The sequence below is a fragment of the Rhinolophus hipposideros genome, assembly GCF_964194185.1.
Source record: "Rhinolophus hipposideros genome assembly, chromosome: 8".
Classification (NCBI taxonomy): Eukaryota; Metazoa; Chordata; class Mammalia; order Chiroptera; family Rhinolophidae; genus Rhinolophus; species Rhinolophus hipposideros.
In genome coordinates this window covers 87,673,168-87,686,591 of record NC_138054.1, presented here as the reverse complement: position 1 = coordinate 87,686,591, position 13,424 = coordinate 87,673,168, and the positions used below count along the sequence as shown (strand labels likewise).

General features: G+C 44.8%; 1 pseudogene across 1 annotated transcript; it reads right to left on the bottom strand.

Moving 5' to 3' along the window:
- Positions 1-12,190: 12,190 nt before the first annotated feature.
- On the bottom strand, positions 12,191-12,625 carry LOC308501064 (small ribosomal subunit protein uS8-like; annotated as a pseudogene). The gene has a single exon. The product of its transcript is annotated as a small ribosomal subunit protein uS8-like (transcript).
- Between the last annotated feature and the right edge of the window lie 799 nt (positions 12,626-13,424).

Below are 13,424 nucleotides of genomic sequence, written 5' to 3'. Positions count from 1 at the left end.
TGCCCACACTCATCATACTCATTGCTCCTCAGGCTCCCCCCACCCACGTCTGCCCCCCACCCCAGTCCCTCCTTTCCTATCGAAGCGGGGCCCATTTGGGACCCCGCCCCCCCATAGTAGAGGCCTCCCAACGTTCCCCACCTCACCTTTTCCTTGATCTAGAGTTTAACAATAGGTCATCTCCCCTGCGGCTTCAGCTCAGCATGTCCCCAGTCCCAGTTCCCTGTTTTAGAAAATTACCCTGAAACTTCTGATTAATATCTTTAGGCTCATTGATCCCAATCTCCACGGTCTAGCATTCTTTCCAGGCTACTTCCATCATTGTTCCTGGGGTTGCTGACGCCACCTGAGAGCCAGGTTGCCAGAGGGAAGGCTCCATGTTGACCCTGTCTTGTAGCCTCTGGAGGAGCGCCTAGATTTTCCCTTAAATACCCTAAGCTGGTCTGAAACAGTTACGGGCAGTTTTTAATGGTGTTCAATGGTGTTCACCTGCTGCCTTCTCACATCATCAGTGCTCTGACAATAAACGGTAATCCTATTGCCCAACTTCTGTGTCTATTGGCTGAGCATGCAGGTTGCCCTCCAGTTTCAGTATCAGGGAAAAGAGCACAGGCTCTGCCGAACTCCCCATCCCAGCCAGGCCTCCATCACTGAGCTTCCAGCTCTGTGCAAGTGCACCCCCTGCGCCCCCAGTCTCCCCAGCCAATCCCTAGGTGGGGCTAAGGAAAGGGTGAGGTTTCCAGCACCAACCCTCCCTGGGTGCTAAGAGCTCCCAGCTCCCAGCTGTGCTTTCTGGGGCAAGTCACTGAACCGCCGGCCTGTGCCGCTCTTTTTCTATTTGTAAAATGAAAATAATGTGGTCTTCGTGAGGATTAAAGGAATTAACTTGCATACAGCAGTTGGGACATGACCTGGCAGGAACCGAGTTCTCAGAGAAATCTTGCAGGCTCTTTTGGCGTTTCCTCTTAGCTCCCCCCCTGTGATTCAGCAGCAGATTTTTGACTGATGGTACTTGGAGCCTCCAACTTCTCCTTTTGGGAAAGTGTATGGACCCTTTCCCAGGACAGCCTTCACGTTAGGACCTGACTTCTTCACCATCAGACACGTATTAAACGAACTCGTGCAGCGTATCTTTGGCCCTTGTCCCTGGGTAGCCCCTTCTGAACGTGGCCATCCTCTAAAAGTTTTGTAGTCAAGCGGCTTAATTTCTACTCGGTAATTGGCACCCTTTCTGTTCCCACATCAGGTCAGGCTGCAGGTTGCTTTTCCCACAGACTGTCAACTTTTGGAAGGTAAAGCGTCATTCTGCAGTCTCCTTCTTGCCTGGGACATGGTTCCAGGCCCACTGGGCAGAGGAAACATCATGGATTAAGAGCTGAATAAAGAGCAGGATGAAGTCTAAGCTCTTCCCTTCCTTAAAATTGATCCCAGATCAGGTCAACCCCACAGAACAGGATTTTAGGAAGGATGAAAGAGCCCTTATGATGTAGGTGATGTTGGTTCTGCCGGCAGTTTCAAGAGCGGGCTGGGATCATGTCTCATGAAGCCGAAGAAGGGAAACATGGACCAGGGAGAGGCAAAAAGTTTTAAAAAGAGGATAGTTTATTAAAGGCAGGAGAAGAGGTTGCAGCTCCTGAGCCGGACAGGGTCCCGAATGGGGATGCCCGTGACTGAGGTCAAAGCTCCTATTTTTATACCTTCCCTTGCCTGTTTGGGGGAAGGGGAGCTGTTTGGAGAAGGGAACTGGTTTGAAAAAGGGAACTGGCTCCTTCTAATGAAATTTGTCTACCAGGTTTGTTCTGCTTGCCCATCCTAAAGGAATTAGCAAAATAACCTACTCTTTATCTATCAGATCTGTTCCATTTGTTGGGCCAAAAGGAATTTTATGATTAATCTTAGGGCCTTGTTACATTATGTCCTGGAGCAAAGGAGTGATTTCAAAACCTGAAGTTTTAGGATATGGCTGTCTTTTGTTTATTCCACCAGGGACCTCCCTGTCTACCTAGAGACATGCTAACTCCTGTATCACTTAGAGGCACAGAGTTTCACCCTATGCTTGTTTTGCTTTGTTTTAGCAGCAGAATCTTGTACATAAACAAAATCCAACACAGAAGCTCTATAGGTAAGAGAGAGAAGTCCCAGCTACTCTAGTTAGACTAGCCTGACCCTCCCCCGCCCCCCTCAGTTCTCTTCCGTCTCTCCCTCACCCCAGGGCATCTCAGCTTTCATCCTGGAAAACAGGACTTCTGGTCCCTCTCCCTATTTTACAGATGGGAAAACAGAGGCCAGGAGAGATAAAGTTCCCTACCCAGGGTCATACAGGAAAGCAGTATTTCAGTTGATTGTGAGATAAGCGAAAGGTCAGTGTCTGCCTTGCAGGGTGGCTGGAGGAGCTGAACACCAGTGCATACAAAGGACTCATCACACAAGGTAACACCCCCACATTTCCAGCGTACCAAAAGCTTTCTAGGGGTCAGCTGCCGTTTATTTTGAACTATTTCCCAATTTATGGAGAAGTTGCAAGAATAAGTCACATACCCCTTACTTGGATAAAACCATTTAAAAATATTTTGCCACATTTGTTTTCTGCTGGATTAGTCAAAATACGACACCTAAAGCGCAGACAACTGAATTAAAAATAGATAAGTTAGACTTCATGAAAATTGAAAGCTTGTGCCTCAGAGGAAACAGTTGAAGCTGGGCCTGGTTGGGACCCCCATAGTAGAAGCCTCGCATCATCCCAGGCCTCACCTTCTGCTTGATCTTTAGCTTAACAATAGGTCATCCCCCCTGCAGCTTGAACACGGAAGGTCTCCTGTCCCATCTAGTTCCCTGTTTTAGAAAATTATCCTGAAATTTAAGATTAATACCCTTAGGCTTATTGATCACAATCTCTACGGTCTAGCATTCTTTCCAGGCTACTTCCATCATTGTTCCTGGGGTTGCTGATGCCACCTGAGAGCCAGGTTGCCAGAGGGAAGGCTCCATGTTGACCCTGTCTTGTAGCCTCTGGAGGAATGCCTAGATTTTCCCTTAAATACCCTAAGCCAGTCTGAAAAAGTTACAGGCAATTTTTGAAGGTGTTCACCTTCTCGGCAGTGCTCTGACAATAAACGCTTATCCTATTTTAGTATATGTACGACGGAAGCGAGTGTGCAGGCAGCAGGAGTCCTCCGGTTTCACTATCAGAAAATGAAAAGTGGGGCGGCCGCTTAGCTCAGTTGGTTAGAGTGCGGTACTCTTATCAACAAGGTTGCTGGTTTGATTCCCACATGGGCCACTGTGAGCTGCGCCTTCCATAACTAGATTGAAACAACTACTTGACTTGGAGCTGATGGGTCCTGGAAAAATACTTAAAATAAATTTAAAAAGTTAAAAAAAAGAAAAGAAAATGAAAAAGCAATCCATATTTGAAAATATTCGCAAATCATATATCTGATAACAGTCCAGAATATATAAAGAACAAACAATAAAAACACAATTCAATTTTTAAAATGGGCAAAGGATTTGAATAGACATTTCTTTAAAGGAGATATACAAATTGTGGAGAGCAGGATTGTAAGCTAATGACCTTGCAGCCTGCGAGGTCATTCCAAGGGATCCTCCCCCAGAAAGAACAAGATAGCACAATCATAGCCGCAGACATACAAGCTTGCAAATACACGTAACAGAAAATTCTACTAATACTTGCTTAAATAGACAATTGTTCTAGACAGTATAAAAGCCGTGTGAAAAATAAAAACTGTGCCACTGCTCTGCCACCCGTGGACAGTGGACCTCCTAATCCCAACTTCCCTGTCTGTGTGTTTTTCTTAATCCCCCACCCTTCCCCCTCAGGCCTCGCCCTCCTGTCTGCACTGGACGTGGCACAAATGGCCGATAAACACATGAAAAGATGTTCAACATTGTTAGTTGTTAGGTAAAGGCAAATCAAAACTACAGTGAGATACCCATTTATACACTAAGATGGCTATAATAAAAAACAGTGTTGATGGGATGTGGAGAAATTGGCACCTTCGTTCATTACTGGTGGGGATACAAAATGGCACAGCTACTTTGGAAAACAGAAAATTTAACATAGAGTTACCATCTGACCCAGTAAATCTACTCCTTAGTGTATACCCAAGAAAGATGAAAATGGATGTCTACATAAAAACTTGTACACAAATGTTCATAGCAACATTATCATAGCTATAAAGTGGAAACAATTCACATGTCCATCAACTGATGAATAGATAAACAAAATATGGCACATTCATATAAGGGAATATTATTTAGTCATAAAAAGGATATAAAGTACTGATACAGGCTACTTCATGGATGACACTTGAACCCTGAAAACATTATGCAAAGTGAAAGAAGCAGACACAGAAGACCATGTATTATGTGATTCTATTTATATGAAATGTTCAGAATAAACAGATCCATAGAGACAGATAATAGATTAGTGTTTGCCAGGGGCTGAAAGGAAAGGAGGGATGGGGAATGGTTGCTAATGGGTACAGAGTTTCTTTTCGGGGTGATGAAATTGTTCTGGATTTAGTCATGATAGTTGCACAATCTTGTGACTATACTACAAGTATAGTTAAAATATGGGATATGAAGTATACCAATAAAAAACTGAAGAACACTCCTTAATTTTCTTGACACTCAAGTTGTGGTAGGATTTCCCCATAAAATCATTTGGGATTGGTTTTTGTGTTTTTTTGTTTTTGTTTTATTTTTGCAGGGGTAGTTTGTGGAAAACGTTTTCTGCCTCTTCTATGGAAATTAGTCTGTTTAAGTTTCACAATGGCTCAGTGGCAGTTCTTGTTGGTGAACCATATTTTGCTAATAATTTCCCTATATGATCTATTGTAGATTTTCACATTAATGAGCATAGACATGTACAAAGTAGTATCTTTTGACATTTTAAACTTCCTCTCTATCCATAGGTACTATTATTCTACCCATACCCTCAGCTTTGTTCTAGTTTTTGCTCTGCATATAAATATATTAAATGTTCACCATCAGTCCCTTAACCTACATGTTCCCAATTACCTCGTCATTGGGTCAAGCTCATCTTCCAGTAGATTTCTCCCAAAAAGCACCTGGGAACAGTATTCCTTGAGTTCAAACCTGTTCTTTAATACTCTTGGTATTTGAAGGACAGCTTAACTAGAGTTTTTCACTCACACTTTATTTCCTTGACTCTGTTTAAAACATTGCTGCCTGCTGTCACCTTCCTTTGTATGTTGCTCTCCAGATGTTTAATCATAGCCTAATTTATTATCCTTATAAATGACTTGACTTTTTATTTTTAGCCAGGGTGACTTGGTAAATTTTTTTCTGATAATTTTATCAGTGTATGTCCTGGAGTTGATAGTTTCAGCTGAATTTCTCAGTTTTCTGGGAATTTATTTTTCTCTTCTTTCAGAATGCTTTTCTTGTGTTATGGTTTTAAATATTAATCATATTCCATTGTTTCATTTTTATTCTTCAGGAATGACAATTATCTCCATGTTGGACTTTCTTTGCCTGTCTTTATTTCAACAACCTTTTTCCTTTTTATGTCCTTGTTTCATTCTCTCTGTCTCTATCTCTCCTTTCTTCGATGTGCTTTCAAAATAGTCATTTGAATCTATTTGCTCCTGGGCACCTCGTAATTTATTCTTCATTTCTAATATAATTTTGTCTTTATAGTCATAAAATTTCTTTTCTGAATTCAAGCAACTTTCACTGCATTTCTTCCTGTTTTGTGTCCATTTTTCTTCTTAGTTTCAAATTTTCTGCTTCTAGGCTTTTAAACAAATGGTATAAAGCAGGTTTGGTTTTTCATATCCCTGGGTATTATATGGTTCAAGAACAGCCTTTTCTGTCAGTGTAGTGGAGTTTTAAAATGGCTGATGTTAGTGGGGTGGGGAGGGGGAAGGCTGGGGTGGGCGTATTTTGTTCTATAGTTTCTTCAGGATTCTTCATTTCCCCCACCCTGTACTAGTTTGCTAGGGCTGCCATTGCAAAGTACCACAGACGGAGTGGCTCCAACAACGGAAATTAATTTTCTCACAGTTCTGGAGGCTGGAAGTCTGAGATCAAGGTGGCAGCAGAGTCGGTTCTTTCTAAAGCCTCTCTCTCTTTGACTGTAGATGGCTGTCTACACTCTGTGTGCTTACATGGTCGTCCCTCTGCCCTCTATGTGTGTAATTTCCTCTTCGTATAAGGACACCGCTCATTTTGGATTAAGTCCCACCCTAGTGACCTCATTTTAATTTAATTACCTCTTTAAAGACCCTATCTTCAAATACAGTCACATTCTGAGGCACTGGAGGGGAGGAGGTGGGACTTCAAAATATGAATTTGGGGGGACACAATTCAACCCTGAGCACCCCCTTCATTCCTTCTTTCTATTCACTGCCACATCTCCAAGAGCATCCCTTCTTCCCTATTGTTTCGTTATCTTTTGCTGCATAATAAACTACCCCAGAACGTAGGGCCTTAAAATAACAATCATTCTATTGTGTTTCATGGTCCTAGGGGGTGATGAGGCTCAGCTGTCTCGCTGTCACTCGGGGCACCTCAGATGGTTGTCGTCAGGTGATGGCTGAGATTGGAGTTGGCTGAAGACTTCTTTCACTCTCTGTTATCTGGGCTGGAATGGCAAGGACAATGGAAGCTAGCTGATGACATCTCTCTCCTCGTGTGGCCAGCTTGAGCTCCCTCAGTGGCAGTGACTTTCCCCACAGCAAGTGGTCTGAAAGTGGAAGCTGCCAGTCCTCTGCTAGGCTAGGCCGCCTAGAGTTGGCACAGAATGTCCATCATCCTCATTATCTTTACATAACCAATTTTCTATTGGTTACGACAGTCATAGACCCACCCAGATATAAGGGGGCAGAGAAATGGATTCCACCTCCCAGTGGATAGTGAGGATTGAATCTCGTCCCCTCAAAATTTATACATTAAAGTCCTCACCCTCAACACATCCAAAGGTGACCTTATCTGGGAATACAGTCTTCACAGAGGTAAGCAACTTAAAATGAGGTCATTAGAGTGAGCACTAATCCAATAGGAATGATGTCCTTTCAAAAAGGGGAAACGTGACACAGAAACCTGTGTAAAGAGAAGATGATGTAAAAAGACATAGGGAGATGACAGCCATCTGTAAGCCAAGGAGAAAGGCCTGGAACAGATCTGTACCTCACAGTCTTCAGAAGGAACCAACCCTGCTGACACCTTGATCTTGGACTGTAGCCTCCAGAATTGTGAGACAATACATTTCTGCTGTTTAAGCCCCCAGTCCGTGGTTGTCGGAAGCCATAGAAATCCCCAGGCCTTGCCTAGGCAGAACTTCCTGGTCACAAAACCCAAAGCCCGCGCGCGCCAAACCCAGAGCCCGCGCGCGCCAAACCCAGAGCCTGCCCATTTCCTTGTACCTCATATGGCATCGCCCTGTCCTAGCCTATCAGCCCGCGACAAGTACCTCGCCACCCTATGACATAGCATATCCCACCCCCATCTGACATAGCTATATATATAACCCGCCATCGTAATAAAATTTTGAGGCTTGATCAGATCCCTGTCTTGCCTCCATTCTTCGCGTCTCCTGTCTCCCCTTTTTTCATCCTCAACAGGTTTCTTCCCCTCGTCCCACGTTGCATTGTCCTGCCGGTCGGGACATTTTGGCGCCCAACGTGGGGCCCGAGGTACGAAGATTCTATGAGGACACCTACTCTGGAAACCGCCGCGGCCCCCCCCCCCTCCCTGAGCCTCCACGGGCTGGCTTCTTTCGAGCCCACGCAGTTTTCACTCGTGGGACAAGACTCGAGGGCCTCCCCGGCGCGAGTGTGGCTTGTTTCGAGCCCGTAAGGGACAAGACTCGACAGCCCCCTCGGCAGTAAAAAGGCTCGTTTGGAGTTCACGAGGTATTCACCCGTAAGAAAAGACTCCAAGTTTGCCCGACGTTGGAGTAGCCGCCCAGCGAAGGACGAGAGATTGGACATAAAGTTCTTCATGGAGTCCTTCACTTTGACACTCTTCACATTCCTCATCATCCCCGTTTACGGAGGGTTTGGGCCCCCCGTAAGCCGCGAGCAGCTATACAGACAGCTCTATGGCAACCCATGTGACTGCCCGGGAGGCACAGTGCCCAGTGGATACCTCCGTGCCCACACCGAGGAGCCAGCCCCACAAGGACAGGTAGATTTAGCATACTTAGCATCCACTGATTGCGGTAATAAAGTAGCCTACCTCGCCTATAATCCTAATATAAAGGGGGGATTCGGACTAGGAATAGATGAAACACAATGGACCTGTACCAATAAGCCCCGCATTATTCCCCCCATTGCAGGACTACCACCGCCCTGCCCCAGCGAATGCAGCTATTTTGATCAGATGCATTCTTCCTGCTACACAACCACCCAAATTTGTACTGGCTCAGACAACCAAACTTATCTCACAGCCATGTTATTGAGACGTAGGTCCGCCACATTCGGAGGCGATTGGGACTCCACCTCCCTCTCTGACAATAACAAATATAGTCAGGCGGGCTGCAGTGGTACAATTGGAAATAAAGTCTGTTGGCCAACTAAAATGCCTGTCCACATTTCAGATGGCGGAGGGCCAAATGACATATTAAAAGAGACTCTTGTCACTGAGCACATTCAAAAAATACTCCACCACCTATTCCCCCCTTTAACTTACCACCCCTTGGCTCTCCCAAAATCCCGGGATATGGATTTAGACACACAAACCAACAACATTCTCGAATCCACCTTCTGGGCCTTAAATCATTCCAACCCTTCTCTTGCCCAGGACTGCTGGCTTTGCATGACTATGGGAACTCCCATACCTACTGCAATCCCCTCCAATATCACAGTAAACACACAAATCTCTAACTGTTCCCGTCTCTCCCTTCCTCTTAGAGTTCAACCTGTAGGATTTAATACCTCCCCCTGCTATCAGGGACGATTTCAAAACAACACTTTTGATGTAGATCTAGGGTTTGTCACTTTTACTAACTGTTCTGACATCATTCAAGTTAACGGAACCTTGTGTTCTAGCCCTGGACAAGTTTTCATATGTGGGAACAGCCTCGCTTACACCACGTTACCCACCAACTGGACTGGACTTTGTGTCTCAGCTAGTCTCCTCCCTGATATCTCTATTATCCCAGGAGACACACCTGTCCCTCTCCCCAGCCTAGAATTTGCCACCGGGCGCCACAAGCGTGCTATTACAGCCATTCCCTTACTCGTAGGGCTAGGAATTACTGCTGGAATAGCCTCGGGTACCGCGGGAGTAGGTGTTGCAGTCCAGTCCTACAATAAACTATCACGCCAGCTGATAGATGATGTCCAAACACTTTCTGGGACCATCAATGATCTCCAAGATCAGATTGACTCTTTAGCTGAAGTAGTCTTACAAAACCGTCGAGGCCTAGATCTTCTCACTGCAGAACAGGGAGGTATCTGTTTAGCTTTACAGGAACGCTGCTGCTTCTATGCTAACAAGTCTGGGATCGTCCGAGACAAGATCAAAAAACTACAAGAGGACCTAGTAAAAAGACGCAAAGAACTCTTCGAAAACCCACTCTGGACGGGTCTCAACGGACTTCTCCCCTACCTGCTCCCCACCCTTGGCCCCCTCCTATGCATCCTTCTCTTAATAGCCTTCGGGCCATGGGCTTTTAGGCGCATTACTGACCTCATTAAAAACCAAATCGATGCTGTTTTGGCCAAACCAATCCAAATCCATTATCAGCGGCTAGCAACAGGGGACGGCCTCGAAGAAGGCTATCTTGGCTTCCTCCCCACGGGGACGGCATAATACTAAGGGTATGTCTACTCCCCCCACGAGTTGGGGAGGGGTATGGGCACCGAGGTGAGTGCAAAGCAAAGCATTTGCAAGGAAAGGGCTCGACTCACAACGGTCGGCTCCCTTCAACTTTCCTGAGAACATACCTGGTTTGCATAGAGGTTGGTATCAAAAAATCTCTACCTCTCCTCCACAAAAGATACCCAAAACCATCCAATAACGAGCTCTGCCCGATTGGAGGAACCAGGCCTCTGTTCCCTCACTCGGTCAAGGCCCACCTCCTTAAAACAAACAAAAAGGGAGGAGATGTCGGAAGCCATAGAAATCCCCAGGCCTTGCCTAGGCAGAACTTCCTGGTCACAAAACCCAAAGCCCGCGCGCGCCAAACCCAGAGCCCGCGCGCGCCAAACCCAGAGCCTGCCCATTTCCTTGTACCTCATATGGCATCGCCCTGTCCTAGCCTATCAGCCCGCGACAAGTACCTCGCCACCCTATGACATAGCATATCCCACCCCCATCTGACATAGCTACATATATAACCCGCCATCGTAATAAAATTTTGAGGCTTGATCAGATCCCTGTCTTGCCTCCATTCTTCGCGTCTCCTGTCTCCCCTTTTTTCATCCTCAACAGGTTTCTTCCCCTCGTCCCACGTTGCATTGTCCTGCCGGTCGGGACACGTGGTCCTTTGTGACAGCGGTCCCAACAAATTAGAATGATGGGAGAATGGCATGCATCCATAGAAAGGGAAGGAATGATGGCGACCATCTTGGAAATAAGCTACTACAACTGTTCATCTTTCCCAGAAGCACAGCTTCATTGAGGCTGCCAGTTGTAACCGACTCACATTTGAACCCCTTGCCTATAGCTGCTGCTGGGAATTACCAAGTGCCAGACCTGTGTTCAGTATGCGGACACGTAGGTGGACTACAGCTTTAGGGGACAGATATTGTCCACGACCTCTGCTTTCTCCTTCTTCCTACCCCTTCCTCCTCCTCCTCCTCCTTTGTTCTTCTCCTCTTTTTACTGAATCTTTTACTTCTCTCTCCCCTGATGCCCCCTCCCACAGACTTGCAATGGCAGAGTAGCTGTGCTGGAATTTGACGTTTGGAGCTCACAGGTAATTTGTTGGTTGTTGTGTTCTGTCTCCTAGTAATGTTGAAGGTGTGGGACAGGTGTGGTTTTACTTGCATTCTTGGTTGACCTTACGTGTTTAGATGTATTAACTCAGTCCATTGGATGGACACATTTCCTCCATAACTGATAATTCCCTTTTGTGCTGGAATCTTCCGTCTGTCCCTGCAGATCCAGCCGTCATGCTGCTCCACCCTGCTTAGTGACTCAGGAGGCTGACTTTTACGGCTGACATAGACTGGCTTGTGTGCTCTCCAGCTTCATGTTGGATTCGACCAATGGTAGGGGAGCCGCAAAATATCAGAGGGAGTAAGAGAATAGAGGGAGGTCAGGGTATTTTCCTGCCAGCTCTGCCCCAGCCCTCTCTGTCTCATGATGCTTCGGCCTTACAAATGGTAATAGAGCTGGGCATAATTCCTAGTGGTTTCCAACTATGCCTATTCTGGATATTTCATATTAATGGGATCATACACTATGTGCCCTTTTGTGTCTGGCTTCTTCCACTCAGCATAGTTTCAAGGTTTATTCATGTTGCACCATTATGTATCAGTATTTCATTCCTTTTTTATATATAGCCCAATAATATTCCACGGTGTGGACATAGCACATTTTGTTTATCCATTCCTCCATTGATAATGGGTAATACTGTTATTAACATTCATGTACAAGTTTTTGTGTGGACACACATTTTCATTTCTCTTGTGTATATACCTAGGAGTGGAACTGGTGGGTCATATAGTAACTTTATGTTCAATCATTTGAGGAATTCATATATATACATATATATAAATATATATTTAATATATTTTATTATATATTATTTGTATTTTAATATATTTTGTTATATATGTATATATGAATATATATATTTAAATATCAAAACATGTATGCACGTTTTAAGAAAAGAAAAACTATTAAAATTGTAATACTCAATATATAGTCACATTTGACATCTGCAGTTACAAGAGGTGCTCAAAGTGGTTACCATCAGCGTCCAGACACTTCTGATTACGGCGAACTCCTGCTACATCGATCACATCTCTTAAAATGTGTATAGATTATTTTGGCACCCTCTGCATATGTATATAGATATATGTGTGTGTATATATGTAATTATATGTAATATTCATATGTATAAATTTAATATACTTCTCAATATTGCTAAAGAGCTGTCATATTTATCCTTTTAAATGATTATTTTAGAGTCCGCTAAATTTAATGTTCTTAATTTGATTATTTACTTTTTCTTTTTGTCCATTGAGGCATTTTATTTGTGCATATGCATTACATCCCTATGTAAGAATCCCAGGATTTTCCCTCCCGTGTGTTTTCATCTGGCTTCTTCATGGTCCATGACGCCTGCTGAGGTTGTCAGGACAATGCAACCAAATTGGCGAGATGGGAGCAGGGTGTTCTGTCATTTTTCTAGATCTCTGAGTTGCATGTCACATCTGGGGCTGATGACTCCACATTTGTTTAACCTGCCCGTGAGGTTCACAACAATTTTCCCCGCTCTGTGATCATCAATGATTTCAAATTCGCCAGTGTAACCATGCTTGATCATCACAGTCAGAAACCAGACGATGACCTTGGCGCACTGCCTGATGAGAACCTGGCCTTTGCCTCTCTTCTCGGCATTGTTGATGCTCTGGAGAGCATCGGCCAGGACGTTCATGCGCACCATGGCAGCCGCACGGAAAGATGGCGGACAGAGCTAATTTGATTATTTTCTAATTTGATAGATAGTGCTTAGCTTTTTTGGTGAGTTTAAATAATGCTGCTATAAAAATCTTTAAATACGTAAGCTTTTTGTCCTTTACATCAGGGTTTCTCAACCTTGAACTTATAGACATTTGGGACCAGATGAATCTTTGTGGGGGGTTGTCCTGTGTACTATAAGATACTTAGCAGCATCTCTGGCCTCTACCCCCTCATCCTAATTGTGGCAACCAAAAATGACTCCAGACATTGCCAAATGTCCTCTGGGGTGGGGCTGGGGTGGGGCTGAGGTGGCACCTGGTTGAGAACAACTGTTTTTAATATTTTACTCAAGATAAAAGCCCAAGAATGAGATTTACTGAATTAAAGGCCATGAGCTTGTTCATGGGTCTCTGTGTTAACAAGTCACCCTCCAACAGTCTTTGCCATGAGGGTTAGGAGAATGCAATCAGGAATCCTCACAGAAACAGTGGGGGCACCTGTGCAGGAGTGGTCCTTACGCACAGGGCAAGGAATGGCTTCCCACTGCTGCTTGCATACCTGCCTTTCACATTGCAGTCCCCAGGAAGGGCTGCCAAGTGCATGTCTCCAGATATTGCTCATTTAGAGTATGACATGATCACTAACTCATTGTGAAGAACAAGCACATACTGGCACAGATCCTACAGACACTCTGGAGATGGAGAAAGAGAGGGCGGGAAAGAGCAGAAAACAGAGAGAGGACACAGGACAGAGGGAAGAGCCAGCCAAGCCTAGAGGGTCACACTCATGAATGGCTGGTA